This window comes from Bos javanicus, chromosome 3 (assembly GCF_032452875.1).
Source record: "Bos javanicus breed banteng chromosome 3, ARS-OSU_banteng_1.0, whole genome shotgun sequence".
Lineage (NCBI taxonomy): Eukaryota > Metazoa > Chordata > Mammalia > Artiodactyla > Bovidae > Bos > Bos javanicus.
Genome location: NC_083870.1, coordinates 2194949 through 2209730, shown reverse-complemented (window position 1 = coordinate 2209730; position 14782 = coordinate 2194949). Strand labels below are relative to the sequence as shown.

Sequence of the window (14782 nt, the reverse complement as noted above, 5' to 3'; positions counted from 1 at the left end):
GTTGTATTGGTCAACTCAACAAATGCTTTTATGGAATCCAGAATAGGTAGTGTCTCAAATTGTGTTAAGAAAATAGCTGAATGAATTGTGGAAATTTTCTTAAATAAAAATTTAGATAGGATATGATAGCTTTTCTCAGAGAGTCATCATATATAATAGAAAACAGAAGTGGAAGAAAACTGAGTGAAGACTGTCATACATAAATTAGACATATGGATGTTAAGATGACAGAGGAAAGAATTTTCTAAAGATTAGTACTTTATGGAAATGGAATATACTCCTTGTGAATCAATAACACCCTCATCACTATATGTAGTCAAGACTTGATAAATACATGTGAAGTTACTGTAAACAGAATTTCTACATTTGGTACGAGATAGAACTAGTCAACCTCTAAATTCTCTTCCATCTCAAGAAATGAATCTATAATTCCGCTTGGATTATAACTGAGAACACAGTGCCTAAGTGATTAGGAATAATCATTTTTAGTTTAGTAAAAATCATTTTGTCTTCTGTATATATTTTTGAATGTATAAAGATTAAAAACATCATCAACCATTGTTCCATCACCAAAATGCAGTAATTAATAAAAATTTTATATGTTTCTTTTTGTAATTTACAGCTTGCTTTATCTTCTTTTAAAAGTTATATCATAAGAATTAACTGAACATTATTTTCATCAAAAAATTTCTTAACATAAATACATAAAATTCCTTAGCATAAAATTATTATACAGAGTGAAATAAGCCAGAAAGAAAAACACCAATACAGTATATTAATGCATATATATGGAATTTAGAAAAATGGTAATGATAACCCTGTATTGGAGACAGCAAAAGAGACACAGATGTATAGAAAAGTCTTTTGGACTCTGTGGGAGAGGGAGGGGGGGAATGATTAGGGAGAATGGCATTGAAACATGTATAATATCATATAAGAAACAAATTGCCAGTCCAAGTTCGATGCAGGATGCAGGAAGCCCAGAGGGATGGTATGGGGAGGGAGGTGGGAGGGGGGTTCAGGATTGGGAACACGTGTACACCCGTGGTGGATTCATGTTGATGTATGGCAAAACCAATACAATATTGTAAAGTAATTAGCCCTAATTAAAATAAATAAATTTAATTTTTTAAAAATTGATAAGAATGCTTAAATTTGTGAAGCATAATTAACAATATTACTTATTTTCAAAAATATCCATTATACTTTTCCCAGTCAATGAAAATACTTCAGTTTGGTTGAGCTTTTCAATGTGCCAGTTAGCATTAAAATGTACTGCAGACCAATACCTGTGAATGAATTGTAAATCTCATCAAATTAGACATGGTCCTTCCCTAAAAAAATGCATGGCAATTTTTTTTAATACAATTGGAGAGGTCATGGGAAAGAATTACACAGAAACTAGTTCAATAAGCTATACAAGTCTGTAAATTGTTGTGAAATGACTTTATTATAAAGAAGACAGAGGAAGCAAAAGATCTACTTTCAACCAGAGGCTGAAACTGAACTTGATTTTTCTTCTTTCCAAAGGTTGGTCGTTTATCCTTACTTATAACATATATTCAAAAGCAGAGACATTACTTTGCCAACAAAGGTCCGTCTAATCAACGCTATGGTTTTTCCAGTGGTCATGTATGGATGTGAGAGTTGGACTGTGAAGAAAGCTGAGCGCCAAAGAATTGATGCTTTTGAACTGTGGTGTTGGAGAAGACTCTTGAGAGTCCCTTGGACTGCAAGGAGATCCAACCAGTCCATTCTGAAGGAGATCAGCCCTGGGATTTCTTTGGAAGGAATGATGCTAAAGCTGAAATTCCAGTACATTGGCCACCACATGCGAAGAGTTGACTCATTGGAAAAGACTCTGATGCTGGGAGGGATTGGGGGCAGGAGGAAAAAGGGACGACAGAGGATGAGATGGCTGGATGGCATCACCGATTCAATGGACGTGAGTTTGAGTGAACTCTGGGAGACGGTAATGGACAGGGAGGCCTGGTGAGCTGCGATTCATGGGGTCACAAAGAGTTGGACACAACTGAGCGACTGAACTGAACGGAACAATAAGCTGTGGAAAATTCTGAAAGAGATGGGAATACAGGCCACCTGACCTGCCTCTTGAGAAATCTGTATGCAGGTCAGGAAGCAACAGTTAGAAGTGGACATGGAACAACAGACTGGTTCCAAATAGGAAAAGGAGTTCGTCAAGGCTGTATATTGTCACCCTGCTTATTTAACTTATATGCAGAGTACATAATGGAAAACGCTGGGCTGGAAGAAGCACAAGCTGGAATCAAGATTGCTGGGAGAAATATCAATAACCTCAAATATGCAAATGACACCACCCTTATGGCAGAAAGTGAAGAGGAACTAAAAAGCCTCTTGATGAAAGTGAAAGAGGAGAGTGAAAAACTTGGCTTAAAACTCAACATTCAGAAAATGAAGATCATGGCATCTGGTCCCAATACTTCATGGGAAATAGATGGGGCAACAGTGGAAACAGTGTCAGACTTTATTTTGGGGAGCTCCAAAATCACTGCAGATGGTGATTGCAGCCATGAAATTAAGACGCTTACTCCTTGGAAGGAAAGTTATGACCAACCTAGATAGCATATTGAAAAGCAGAGACATTCCTTTGCCAACAAAGGTCCATCTAGTCAAGGCTACGGTTTTTCCAGTGGTCATGTATGGATGTGAGAGTTGGACTGTGAAGAAGGCTGAGCACCGAAGAATTGATGCTTTTGAACTGTGGTGTTGGAAAAGACTCTTGAGAGTCCCTTGGACTGCAAGGAGATCCAACCAGTCCATTCTGAAGAAGATCAGCCCTGGGATTTCTTTGGAAGGAATGATGCTAAAGCTGAAACTCCAGTTCTTTGGCCACCTCATTCGAAGAGTTGACTCATTAGAAAAGACTCTGATGCTGGGAGGGATTGGGGGCAGGAGGAGAAGGGGACAACAGAGGATGAGATGGCTGGTTGGCATCACTGACTCTATGGACGTGAGCCTGAGTGAACTCCGGGAGTTGGTGATGGACAGGCAGGCCTGGAGTGCTGCGATTCATGAAAAAAAAAAAAAAAGCATGGATCTAAATAGTCACTATGAGCAAGATTGAGGCACAATTTACATGTATCTTAATCTCACCAGTTACAAAGTCATATCTTTAATTTTATTTGCACCTCCCTTAGATTTAGATTGAAACCTTGAGGTCAGGCCTACATCATTTTCTTTGTGGCCTCAGCAGTAAACACAATATCTGGTCCATAGCTGGAGACGAGTAAGTGTTGAGCAGATAAATAAATGGGTAAACAAGTGAATAAGTAATCTAAGGCTCATGCATGCATGCATGCATGCTAAGTTGCTTCAGTCATGTCCGACTCTGTGCGACCCCATAAACGGCAGCCCACTAGGCTCCCCTGTCCCTGGGATTCTCCAGGCAAGAACACTGGAGTGGGTTGCCATTTCCTCCTCCAATGCATGAAAGTGAAAAGTAAAAATGAAGTCGCTCAGTCATGTCCAACTCTTAGCGACCCCATGGACTGTAGCCTACCAGGCTCCTCCATCCATGGGATTTTCCAGGCAAGAGTGCTGGAGTGGGGTGCCATTGCCTTCTCCAGCAATAAATATTGATGCTTTCATAATAATTTCAAAAACACAGTTTTTTTTTTCACTCAGACCATCTTTATCATGTGTTTTTATTTTAAAATTTTTTATTGTGATATAAAAGATATATAACATTGTGTAAGTTTATGGAAGAAATGCAGAAAACCAAAATGGCTCTCTGAGGAGGGCTTACAAATTGCTGTGAAAAGAAGAGAAGTGAAAAGCAAAGGAGAAAAGGAAAGATATACCCATTTGAACGCAGAGTTCCAAAAAACAGCAAGGAGAGATAAGAAAACTTTCCTCAGTGATCAATGCAAAGAAGTAGAGGAAAACAACAGAATGGGAAAGACTAGAGATCTCTTCAAGAAAATTAGAGATACCAAGGGAACATTTCATGCAAAGATGGGCTCAATAAAGGGAAGAAATGATATGGACCAAAGAGAAACAGAAGATATTAAGAAGAGGTGGAAAAAATATACAGAAGAACTGTACAGAAAAGATCTTCATGACCCAGATAATTACGATGGTGTGATCACTCACCTAGAGCCAGACATCCTTGAATGTGAAGTCAAGTGGGCCTTAGCAAACATCATTACGAACAAAGCTACTTGAGGTGATGGAATTCCAGTTGAGGTATTTCAAATTCTAAAAGATGATGTTGTGAAAATGCTGCACTCAATATGCCAGCAAATTTGGAAAACTCAGCAGTGGCCACAGGACTGGAAAAGGTCAGTTTTCATTCCAATCCCAAAGAAAGGCAATCCCAAAGAATGCTCAAACTACTGCACAATTGCAGTCATGTCACATGCTAGTAAAGTAATGCTCAAAATTCTCCAAGCCAGGCTCCAACAATACATGAACCATGAACTTCAAGATGTTCAAGCTGGTTTTAGAAAAGGCAGAGGAACCAGAAGTCAAATTGCCAACATCCACTGGATCACCAAAAAGCAAGAGAGTTCCAGAAAAACATCTATTTCTGCTTTATTGACTATGCCAAAGCCTTTGACTGTGTGGCTCACAATAAACTGGAAAATTCTGAAAGAGATGGGAATACCAGACCACCTGACCTGCCTATTGAGAAACCTGTATGTAGGTCAAGAAGCAACAGTTAGAACTGGACATGGAACAACAGACTGGTTCCAAATAGGAAAAGGAGTACGTCAAGGCTGTATATTGTCACCCTGCTTATTTAACTTATATGCAGAGTACATCATAGAAACGTTGGGTTGAATGAAGCACAAAGTGGAATCAAAATTGCTGGAAGAAATATCAATAACTTCAGATATGCAGATGACACCACCCTATGGCAGAAAGTGAAGACGAACTAAAGAGCCTCTTGATGAAAGTGAAAGGGGAGAGTGAAAAACTTGGCTTAAAGCTCAGCATTCAGAAAACTAACATCAGGGCATCCGATCCCATCACTTCATGGCAAATAGATGGGGAAACAGTGGAAACAGTGGCTGACTTTATTTTTCTGGGCTCCAAAATCACTGCAGATGGTGATTGCAGCCATGAAATTAAAAGACACTTACTCCTTGGAAGGAAAGTTATGACCAACCTAGATAGCATATTAAAAAGCAGAGACATTACTTTGTCCACAAAGGTCCATCTAGTCAAGGCTATGGTTTTTCCAGTGGTCATGTATGGATGTGAGAGTTGGACTGTGAAGAAAACTCAGCGCTGAAGAATTGATGCTTTTGAACTGTGGTGTTGGAGAAGACTCTTGAGAGTCCCTTGGACTGCAAGAAGATCCAGCCAGTCCATCCTAAAGGAGATCAGTTCTGGGTGTTCATTGGAAGGACTGATGCTAAAGTTGAAACTCCAATATTTTGGCCACCTGATGTGAAGAGCTGACTCATTTGAAAAGACCCTGATATTGGGAAAGATTGAAGGCAGGAGGAGAAGGGGATGACAGAGGATGAGATAGTTAGTTGGTATCACCGACCCAATGGACACAAGTTTGAGTAAACTCTGGGAGTTGGTGATGGCCAGCGAGGCCTGGCATGCTGCGGTTCATGGGGTTCTAAAGAATTGGACACGACTGAGCGACTGAACTGACTGATGGTGTACAACATGTTGATTTCATACATTTATGCATCACAATGTGAATAACACTGTTTCCTTAGCTACTTTTATCACATCATATAATTGTCATGTCTTTTCTACAACAAGATCATTTAAGATCTAATCTCTTAGCAACTCCACATACTTGTAGTTATAAGATGAATAACTTCTGGAGATTTAACGCACAACATGATGTTAGTCAACAATATTGTATTATGTAGTTTGAAAAGAAAATATCTTTTTAAAAACAGCAAAATTATCTAAAGCAATTATCCTCCAATAAAAAATATATTTAAAAAAACCTCAACATTCAGAAAACAAACAAACAAACAAACAAAAAACACCTTCCTATTATTTCCATTAGCTAGTATTAGGTCATTCAAAAAGAATAAACTATCAATATGTTGAATTTATTTTGTTCTTTTTTTTTTTTTAACTTTGCATCATTGTATTAGTTTTGCCAAATATCAAAATGAATCCACCACAGGTATACATGTGTTCCCCATCCTGAACCCTCCTCCCTCCTCCCTCCCCATACCATCCCTCTGGGTCGTCCCAGTGCTTATAGGCTTTTCTGGAGCATAATTAACAGTCAGTGTAAAAAATTATTTGGGATATTTTTGTGTCCCTTATACCCATCATAGCCCCTGAAAGATGATCAACATATTGGTATTCTCATTGCTAATAAGACCATTATCTGGCCTTATTTTCTCCTCAAACTGTTAGAAAATGGCTACCATCCCACTGCTTCATTGAAACTTCTCTGGCAAAGATCACTTATGACCATTACCTTGGCAAATCTGATGGACTCATTTCAGTCCATATCTTTCTGAATTCAGTTTTACTATTGCCCATATTTTCTCACTCTGCCTTCAATCAAGTTGTCTTCCCTGTTTGAAATGTGATACACACATACACACATACCACCTTTCCTGGTCTCTCACTTACTCAATATCTACTCATTCATCCTTAAATTTTTGTATGTGTCACTTCCTCCATCAAGTCAAGTATTCCTTCCTATACTTCCTTTTATTATCATTATTATTATTATTTTACTTTACAATATTGTATTGGTTTTGCCATACATCAACATGCATCCGCCATGGGTGTACACATGTTCCCTATCCTGAACCCCCCTCCCACCTCCCTCCCCATACCATCCCTCTGGGTCATCCCAGTGCACCAGCCCCAAGCTTCCTGTATCCTGCATCAAACCTGGACTGGCAATTCTTTTATAATATGAAAGTAATTGCATTTATCAGGTAGTCTGATAATTACTACTTATGTATTTATGTTTCCATAAATACATAAATATGGAGAAACTTTTGGAGAACTTTTGGAGAAACTATATGGAGAACTTTTTGAGGGAAAAATTATTTTTGGATATTTTTGTGTCCCTTATACCCATCATAGCTCCTGACAGATGGTCAACATATTGGTATTATTGCTAATAAGAGTAATCAAGATTTAGAAATTGTAGGTCCTGTGGCAAATTAATTTTATTTTAAATGGAATTGATGGTAGTGATAGATGTTTCCATTTCTAGCAACCAGTTGAGTTTTGAGACACCATGGCCAAGAAGCATATTGCTGTGATTAGAACTGGAATTAGTGGATTGGGCGCCATTAAGTGCTGCTTAGATTAAGACTTGGAGCCCATTTGCTTTGAAAGAAATGATATTGGCACTCTCTGGATTTTTCAGGTAAGTTTGGATCTTACTTGGTTTGAAGCAATTAACTTTTTAAAACATATGTAAAAATTTGGATAGTAGTTTTGATGGACAGCGAGGCCTGGCGTGCTGCGATTCGTGGGGTCGCAAAGAGTCGGACACGACTGAGCAACTGAACTGAACTGAACTGAACTTCCTCAAATGAAACAATACACCATATTTATTATTGAAGAAATTTGTAAATATGGGTCAATTTCAGACGTGGTCATGAAATTTATGAGAGTCTATTCTTCGTAGCTGAGATTCCATGTGACCATGAGAAATATTAGAAAAAGATACTAGTTGAGTGTCAGGGGACGTTCAACTTTAGGGAATCCAATATGTTGCACTTTTCTTCCTTTATGTGCCATTTCTCAAGGATTCTCTATTCCTTATCAGTTCCTATTCCAGGAACAAGTAGAGCTGCATGCAGTTCTCAGGACTGAGATCATGGGAAAGGGTACCTACTTGGATTCCTTTCAGTAACTCTCTTCAGTGACTCTTTTCAGCGTCAGCGACTCTGTATGTATCAGACTATCCATTTTGTTGCAACTGATGGAATTTCATTCTTTGTAATGGCTGAGTAATCATTTTACTAAAGATATATGAGCCTGCATTTCTGCTAATAAAATACCCTTGCTCCACTAGAGACCTGGGTCCCCTGAGTCCTTCTTTATGTCTTCATTCTCTTTGGAGCATGGAAACCTACTGAGCTCTCTTTCTCGCCTGGGCTTTCAAGACCTCCTTGAGAGGATGCCCTGTGCCTTCGTGAGTGGTGCAAGTCCTGTGTATGGGCTTTATTGGTTTGCCATGTAACCCGAGATATGCTGCTCTCTCTTTTTCTCTCTTTCTTTTCATCGACTCCAGTCCACCAAGTCCCAGTCTGTAAAGAAGACCAACAGTTGAGAATTAAGGTTGAGGATGCTAAGGATGTCACAGATTATTTTTTTCCTGACTTAAAATGGGTATAAGAAGAGTAAGATAAAGATTTTCTTCCATGGCTTATAATTTTGTCATATATTAATATAAGTATTTATAGCTTTTTTATCCCAAGGTCTTAAAAGTATTCTATAATTTTCTCCCAGAAGCTTTATTGTTTTACCTTTAATATTTAGATCTATGGTTCATTTTGAATTACTCTTTGTATATGCTGAGAAATAGGGGGTCAATTTTTTTTTCTCGTAGAGATAAATAGTAAAAGCACTACTTATATTTTGTTCAAAGTTGAAATAGTGCCTCATTTTGAAAATTAAATTACTTTATATGTGAATTTATCTGTTAATTCTGTTCCACTGATTCACTTTTCTATCCATGTACCACTATTATTTTTTAAAACTTTATACTCCTATTTTGTATTGATGTATTACTATATTTGCTGTTCTTATTCTTCTTCATAAGGACTGTCTTAATTTTGCAAGGATACTTACATTTCCATGTAAACTTTAAAATTGCCTTATTAATGTCCACAAAAATATCTTCTGGAATATTATTTAGGATTGTATTGAATCTATAGATAAATTTGGGATGCATTACCTGAGTCATCTTATTCATGAAGTAGTTTATTTCTCTAGTTATTTATGACTTTTTAATGTGAAAAACCTTTCATATCTTTTGCAAGATTTTTCTTATGTATTTGATGCTTTTACTTTAGTAAATGGTAGCTGTTAATTGTTGTTCTTCAGTTTCTCAGTTAAATTCGACTCTGCAACCCCATGGACAGCAGCATGCCAGGCTTACCTGTGGTTCACTATCTCCCAGAATTTGCTCAAACTTATGTCCACTGAATTGGTGATGCCATTCAGCCATCTTATCCCCTGTCATCCCCTTCTCCACCCACCTTCAATCTTTCCCAGCATAAGGGTCTTTTCCAATGAGTTGGCTCTTTGCATCTGGTAGCCAAAGCATTGGAGCTTCATTTTCAGTATCAGTCCTTCCAATGAATATTCAAGGTTGATTTCCTTTAGGATTGACAGGTTTGATCTCTTTGCAGTTCAAGAGACTCTCAAGAATCTTCTCCAGCACCATAGTTCAAAAGCACCAATTCTTCCTTCTTTACGGTCCAACTCTCACATCTATTTATACATGGCTACTAGCTTTGACCACATTTGACCTTTTTGACCATATTTGACCTTTGTTGGAAAAGTGATGTCTCTGTTTCTTAATATACTGTCTAGGTTTGTCATAGCTTTTCTTTCAAGGAGCAATTGTCTTTTAATCACATGGCTGCAGTCACCATCCCCTATTTTGGAGGCCAAAAAATATAGGGTCTCTCATGGTTTCCAATTTTTCCCCATCTATTTGCCTTGAAGTGATGGGACCAGATGCCATGATATTAGTTTTTTGAATGCTGAACTTTAAGCCAGCTTTTTCCTCTCCTCTTTCACTTTCATCAAGAGGCTCTTTAGATCCGCTTCACTTTCTACCATTAAAATGGTATCACCTGAATATCTAAGAAATGGTATTTCTCCAGGCAATCTTGATTCCAGCCTGTGCTTCATCCAACCCAGCGTTTCTCCTGATGTACTCTGTTTATAAGTTAAATAAGCAGGGTGACAATATACAGCCTTGATGAACTCCTTTTCCTATTTGGAACCAGTCTGTTGTTCCATGTCCAGTTCTAACTGTTGCTTCCTGACCTGCATACAGGTTTCTCAAGAAGCAGGTCATGTGGTCTGGTATTCCTGTCTCTTTCAGAATCTTCCACACTTTACTTATGTAAGTTTTCCACACTCTGTTTATTTAACTTATATGCAGAGTACATCATGAGAAACACGGGGCTGGAAGAAGCACAAGCAGGAATCAAGATTGCCGTGAGAAATCAATAACCTCAGATATGCAGATGATACCACCCTTATGGCAAAAAGTGAAGAAGAACTAAAGAGCGTCTTGATGAAAGTGAAAGAGGAGAGTGAAAAACTTGGATTAAAGCTCAACATTCAGAAAACTAAGATCAGGGCATCTGGTCCCATCACTTCATGGCAAATAGATGGGGAAACAGTGGAAACAGTGGCTGACTTTATTTTTCTGGGCTCCAAAATCACTGCAGATGGTGATTGCAGCCATGAAATTAAAAGACAGTCCTTGGAAGGAAAGTTATGACCAAACTAGACAGCATATTAAATAGCAGAGACATTACTTCGTCCACAAAGGTCCATCTAGTCAAGGTTATGGTTTTTCCAGTGGTCATGTATGGATGTGAGAGTTGGACTGTGAAGAAAGCTGAGTGCCAAAGAATTGATGCTTTTGAACTGTAGTGTTGGAGAAGACTCTTGAGAGTCCCTTGGACTGCAAGGAGATCCAATCAGTCCATCCTAAAGCAGATCAGTTCTGGGTGTTCATTGGAAGGACTAATGTTGAAGCTGAAACTCCAATATTTTGGCCACCTGATGCAAAGAGCTGACTCATTTGAAAAGACCCTGATGCTGGGAAAGATTGAAGGCAGGAGGAGAAGGGGATGACAGAGGATGAGATGGTTGGATGGCATCACCTATTCAATGGACATAGGTTTGGGTGGACTCTGGGAGTTGGTGATGGACAGGGAGGCCTGGTGTGCTGCAGTTTATGGGGTCACAAAGAGTCGGACACGACTGAGCCACTGAACTGAACTGATAGTGGTTTGGTAGGAATTGAGGTGGAAGGAAGGCTAATGATGATTAATGACTGTGTTTTTCAAACTAGGATACATAATAATACATCATTTTCTTCCTCAATTCTATGTAATTCAAAATATATTTTATCAGTAAGAGATTATTATGGCACAGAATGCAAGATTACATACATTTTCAAAATTATACATATCTACAAAAAGGTAGCACTGAAGTGACTTCTAAAGCACTTAGTACAAAATTACCTCTGTCTTCTGTTAGAGGCAATAATTGGATAAGCACAGATTTGGGGGGAAATGCAAACTGACTTCAATCCCTTCTCATATGTATTTCTTTCTTTTTATATATTTTATTACTTGGGATTTTTTTGGTTTTTGTATAGATTTTTAAGTCAGCATCCAAATATCAGTGATGACCTGACAAACCACATAATTTCTGGAAGAGTCCAAGTGAAACCCAATGTGAAGGAGTGCACAGAAACAGATGCCATTTTTGATGATGGCGGCATAGAGACTATTGATGTTGTTATCTTTGCCACAGGATACAGTTTTTCCTTTCTTTTCCTTAGTAATTTGATCAATGTCACCAATAATAAAGTGTCCCTGTATAAATTCATGTTCCCTCATGACCTGGAGTGGAGAAAGCAATGGCACCCCACTCCAGTACTCTTGCCTGGAAAATCCCATGGATGTAGGAGCCTGGAAGGCTGCAGTCCATGGGGTCACTAAGAGTCGGACACGACTGAGCAACTTCACTTTCACTTTTCACTTTCGTGCATTGGAGAAGGAAATGGCAACCCACTCCAGTGTTCTTGCCTGGAGAATCCCAGGGATGGGGGAGCCTGGTGGGCTGCCATCTATGGGGTTGCACAGAGTCAGACACAACTGAAGCGACTTAGCAGCAGCAGCAGCAGCAGCAACATGACCTGGAAAAGTCAACACTGGCTGTCAACGGCCTTATCCAGCCACTTGGCATCATCCTATCTATTGCAGAACTCCAGTCTCACTGGGCTACACGAGTGTCAAAGATATGTCAATAAAGATTGGATAAATTCCTCATATTTCAGGGAAAATTAGTCTTCAGTTTCTTCTTGCCAGTAGTCATCTCCTTTCAACATTTGGAATCCTGAAACACTCTGATTGTCTCTTCTAGGATGAAATCAACTACTCTCGGTGGAGAACATGTTGGCAGATATTGCCCAGAGGGAAAAGGCAATGGAAAAACCGTAAGTAAATAGTAACAACTAGTTTGGAACCAGTGTAGTGATCATGGAATCCCTAATCCAGGCTCAAAATCCATGCTTCATCTCAATTATGTGGGTTTTTCTCCATATCCTAAGTAATTTTGGAGCATAAAACCAGGTATGAATCTTAGTCCTCTGAGTTATGCAACAATTAATCATATTTATTCTCTTTAAATCATATTAAATCTGAATTTCAGTCTTTACTCGTTTCTTCTATGGTTTCACCAGAATCCAGGAAATTTATGTAATCCCCCAAAGATGGGAATATTCTCTCATTTTCATATCACATTCCTTACCGGAATCCTCATTGTCTAGATCTAAAGTGCACTCTTAAAATCTGGAAAATTTGACTTTTCTGCCATGATGAGGATGAAGAGGTCTTTGCTGAGGATGGGGTCTCCAGTTGAGATGGGCTCAGAGTCTAATCTCCCCAGGAATTCAACACAGTTATTCCCTCTGAAATCTTGCCATGGGCTCCCAAACTCTTTCACACCACTCTTCTATATCACACACTGCATGAAATCTCTCCCTCTCCCATCTTGTTGCCTTCAAAGATATGTCATCTTCTTCCTGAGCCTAGAATTTAAGCAAACAAGTTAGAAGTAGAAATTACAAGGAAGCTATTTCTTTGACCATATAACAAAAAATGTCTGATGCAAGGAACTATAAAAGGCTCAGCTACTTTGATAGAATCGTGGAGATGAGTAATACAGACAGAAAATATACAAATTAATATCTTAATTACCTCACCACATCATTTTAGGATTTTAAAAATTGTAATATGTTTATATGTGTGTCCAAATTCATTCTCAGTAACCCACTCCAATTTATACTCAGTTTTACAAAAGTTGTAACACAATGAAAACTATTGGTTGAAGTATTCAAGTACCATTCTCATCAATACTTGTAATAAGTGAAATGTCTCTAGTTAACTCATTAAAAATCTATTTCGTGCATATTATGGCAGGCACATTGCTAAGCATTTCCAATATGACAATGGAGAGTGATGTAAAATGGTAACATTGTAGTTTCTTCATATGTAACAGTACCTAAAATAATCCTTCTGTTCTCAGATGTGAAGGCTATAAACTTCATGTTGTTGTGAAGGTCCCACATCATGGAACAAAGGTTCAGATCATGCAAAAGAGGTGCCAGCTCTCACACATCTCTAAGATGACATTTTGTGTGTTCTTGCATCAGGAAATACACCATACCCTGCCCCCTGTTGTACAGGTGTGCACAGGACCACAGATATTCTATGAAACACATTTATGCATGTTATGAAAGGTCATTCCTTCTTCAAGACTCTTTATTGCTATATGTGAGAAATAAAACTATCATAATGAAAAATCAAACCCACAGTATAAGTAGGGCCTTTAGTGTTTTGCTGTCCTTGGATGGTCATCATGTTGAAGCATATGGATCAAGGCAGAGCCATACAGACAGCTGCCATTTCCCCACAGTACTGATCCCTGAAGCAACTACAACCACTGCATCCCTACCCCATCACAGCCACCAAGCACCTTGGCCAAGTTCTTAGTGACTGATTGACTATCCATCCCCCAATTGATGGCATGCACACAGGGTCTAGAAGTTAATAGTTTTCTATCCCACCCACACAACACACAGGGAAGTACTGAACTGAATTACAATCCTTCATTTACAAAATGAATTTCTTAGAAGGTAGGGATCACCGTTAAAACCAATCTGCAGTTCAGTCTCCTTAGAACAGTCAAAAATGAATGGACAAGAGCATGGAAACTTGGGTTCTGTGAATACTTTGCCATTTAGTGGCTGAAGGGAGCAGGGTTTGTCACTTAGCTTTCTAGTTCTGTTTTTTTCCCCCATTTAAGGTGAATAGAAGTAAACTGGTAGCTTTCAAATGATGCAAAGCTCTGTCCTCCCACTTGTTTCAGGTATGTGAAGACACCCCGCCACACCATCCAAGTGGATCACATTGAGTATATGGATGAGATTGCCACCCTAATGGGTGTGAAGCCCAACCTGCTATTCCTGTTTCTCTCAGATCCAAAGCTGGCCGTGGAGGTTTTGTTTGGCCCATGCACAGCATACCAGTACTGCTTTCAGGGGCCAAGGAAATGGGCTGGAGCCTGGAGAGACATCCTGACCCAGACAGAGCATATCATCAAGCCCCTGAGGACTCAGATTAGTAGTCCAGACAGTCATTCATCCTCACCACTCTCTTGGATAAATATGGCACCTGCTGGCCTTGCATTACTAACTGCTGGCTTAGCATACTTCAGATATATTCATCATCGTATATGGAAATAAATGAGTAAACATTGAGGAGAAAAAGCATGTAATATTTTCTACTCATCTTGGATCATTATGTTTAAGCCAGTCACACATGTATAAAATGTTATTTAGTATTACCATAACTGTTATATAAAATATTATCTAGATATACTTTACAAATAGATTTATTTCTTAAAAAAAGGTATACATTTTGCTTCTAGAAGTAATATGAATGTCTAGGGAGAGCTTATCATTAAAAGGAATTCTATGTAAGCCCTAAGAATGCTTTGCAACATAAAGTATACCCAAATT

General features: G+C 38.6%; 1 pseudogene; it reads left to right on the top strand.

The window, feature by feature from the left end:
• The first annotated feature begins 11267 nt into the window (after positions 1 to 11267).
• On the top strand, positions 11268 to 14506 carry LOC133245060 (flavin-containing monooxygenase 5-like; annotated as a pseudogene).
• The last annotated feature ends 276 nt before the right edge of the window (positions 14507 to 14782 follow it).